The 3,354-nt window shown below is 35.9% G+C and overlaps 1 pseudogene; it reads right to left on the reverse strand.

Moving 5' to 3' along the window:
- Window positions 1–245: 245 nt before the first annotated feature.
- Window positions 246–2,713, reverse strand: LOC142637337 (zinc finger CCCH domain-containing protein 1-like; annotated as a pseudogene).
- Between the last annotated feature and the right edge of the window lie 641 nt (window positions 2,714–3,354).

The raw sequence follows: 3,354 nt of genomic DNA on the forward strand, positions 1-3,354 counted from the left end.
CACATCTGGGTGCACACATCATAAACAGCCCTGCCAAGTACCATGTCCACATAGAGCTCCAATCCTTCCTCTTTTGTGATCATTTCAACACAAAATTAGCAAAAACAGAAAACTGAAACTTTATTTGTCTCACCAGAAAACATTTAAAAGGTAATTTTCCAATAATCCCCAACAAAAGAGAATGACTAATATGTGAAGTCTATTTACTTATTAAAGCTAATAATATGAAATATCATAAAAATTTCTTACATATCAGGTTAAGACGTATAAATCAGGATCATAGAAAACAAATTTCATGACCTGTGTCCTTTGGCCAATGTATGAAACAGTCTCCACCTAATTAAACAAATTGTTCCAAATAGGCTTAAACTGAGCAAATCTGTTTGCTTTCTCAGATACCCAATACTAATTAAATTCTGCAGAAACCTACAAGACTAATCCATACATAAATTGCTTTCCTTCAGTAAGATATCTAGTTAAAGAGAATTTTGCCAGACATTCTAGGAAAAAGAGAGGCTGATAAGGAAACTTCCTATTTCAATGCTAACAAAAACAAAACAAAACAAAAAAAATTCATTCCAACAAGTTACAAACCAAAGAGCATGATGAACAACCAAGCAACTATTATTTACCCTCCGCAGCAATCCTTTTGCGTATCTCATGAGCTGTATTGAAAATGCCAAGAGTAGGTTTGTTGCAAACAAAGCATTTCTTATTCTTTACATGATGCTGAAAAAGAGAACCTCCAGTTAGAATACAATTTCAAATAAAGGAGAGATGGGCAACAATGAAATCAGACTGACATTATGAAGTTTCTAGCAAGACTGATTATGCATGATGCTGAAAAAGAGAAGAACCTCCAGTTAGAATACACTTTCAAATAAAGGAGAGATGGGCAAAAATGAAATCAGACTGACATGTTTTATAGGAAACCTTTGGCCATGCTTAAGCACAGAACAAAAGCAAATAAAAAAGACAACATGATATATACTTTTAAGAGAGTTGTTTTGACGATGCAATTTGCTGAAAGCTCGTGTCAGTCAGCTGCATAATCAATCTTGCTAGAAACTTCATAATGGAAGATTTTATGGCATCAATCAAAAGGAAATCCTGGATCTGATGACTACATTGATTTGTTGGACCCAACATACACCTGGATTGCATGCCTAAAATTGCAGACTCAACAGTTGGCTTAAATTTAACAAGTAATTGGCTCAAAATTGAAACCACAAAGAAAAAAAAAAAACCGCAACTCAGTTCTCTAATAAATAGGACTTCAAACTACTTATACAGAAAACACATGTTTTGAAAGACTTCACTGAGAAATAAGTTTATAAACCCTAATCATCAAGTTATTTACACCCATATAACAACCTTATGTTTTTGATCCATGCACAAACCCTAAGCCCATTATAAGAACCCACTTCCAGACCTAGGCAAAATATGTCTTGACAGAAATGCATCCATCAAAACTCTGAGAATAATTATGACACCTAAATTTTATCTCAAACTTAAATCAGCTCTAAGTTTTCTATGTTAGTGTATTAGAAACCCATCTGTCAGCATCTTGCTGAAAAATTCACTAATAGCATTTGATTGTATCATTGATTTGCATGGCAGAGCTCCTCATCTAAAACTTTAACAAGTTTACATATGTACATAAGTGTGTAAGTATGTGCTACTAGTATTGGGCAGGGGACGGCACTGGCAATAAACCTCTCTGACAAGCCTACACTTTGTCATGCTTCATACACTACAAGCCTGAAATTTAATCCATTGCCAGCTTCACCCTTCAAAATTTAAACAGGTTAATTTTTTAAAATGTTTGATCTGATTTTCCTCATCAAAAAAATGTAAAAAATAAGTAGACTGATTATGCTCCATAATTTAAGTTGGTATAGATTAATGCGCAATGCTCACAGATATAGTGTTTGCACTTGGTTACAACAGCATCAACAAAAGGCTGCCTGTAAATGAAACATGCAAAGGGCAACGAATTATCATCACCGTCGTCGTCCTCACCAGGGTCTACACCGCCGTCATCCGCATTATCTAATCCCAAAGCTAGATTTCTTACATATGTCCGGTTGATAATCAAATCTCGCTGAAACTCTTTATGTGAGCAGAAGCCCTCAAAGGCCCATGTGCCCCGCCAGCTTTCTCACTAGCAACCGTTTGCCCTCTTCGGAAACCAGCCTTGTAATCGGTATATCCATTAATGCCTCTATACTACTTTTCATCCCCAGAGCTTTTTCCTTTCCCCTTCAAAGCCTCCTCTGCTTGCTTAAGAGATCTCTCACGCAATGCACGAGCATCTCTTGAGAAATCGGTCTCAGTTTCTAGAGTTGCCGTCGCCCTGCTATCATGTTCAACTTGAATTTCCTTTGAAGACTCAAACTGAAATATTGGCTTCTCAGATTCTTCCTTTGCTTCAGTAGACGTGTGTTCTTAGAGGATCCAGTAGAAAAATACAGCTTATTGTCGGGTTTTATGGTTTTCTTCTTACTGTGTAAGAATGAGCCTTCTGTTTTTGAATCCTCCTCTTCGTCTTCATCAACTGTTCGTTTTCTGATGTTTTTATTCCTCGACGGCTTTCTGAAAAAGTAGCAGACTGAAAAGACAAAAAGATTAGACATATTTTGGGATGAAAATAGCAAACAACCACAAAAACAAAAGGTAAGAACGGTATCCAAATGGTGAATATACAAAGAAAGAAAGAGAAGGGATTACAGCCGAATCTGCCATTAAGGATGTACTCCTGAAAATCATTGACAAATAGTGTCAGTCCAATACTGATGCTCCAGAAAATATAACATAATATTTAGCCAAATTAATAGAAACTACTGCAAATTTGGAATATATACAAAAGACTATGATCAACCAAAGAATGCGGGTCCAGAATTATAAAAAATATACTAACAACAGATATACACACGCAGAGAGAGATACTTCAGCGACACTAAAGTGTGTAATAACTAATAACAGAGAAATCAACTATATTTGATTCCTGGCTTTTACACAGCCATGCCTTTAATATGAGAGGAAAATTTAGAGATTAAGGATTCCGTGAGAGTCTATGAGAGGAAAATTTTTCCCTGTGACTGTGACCCTGAGAGAGCGAGACTGAGAGAGAACAAATACGGTGCCGTTGAAGACTTCGAGTATAAAGTTTTTGTATTTAAAGAGAAAGACGAAACCGCGTCGTTTAATATTGAAACTAATACATATCCTTTTTAACCCAAAAAAAAAAATATATATATATATATATTGATAGGGGAATAATATAGCCCATCTCCAAGTCGTCCATAAAGGTCGTCCATAGCCCACCTACTACCATAAACACCCTCAGAAACT

Source organism: Castanea sativa, chromosome 5, assembly GCF_040712315.1.
Source record: "Castanea sativa cultivar Marrone di Chiusa Pesio chromosome 5, ASM4071231v1".
NCBI classification, from domain to species: domain Eukaryota; kingdom Viridiplantae; phylum Streptophyta; class Magnoliopsida; order Fagales; family Fagaceae; genus Castanea; species Castanea sativa.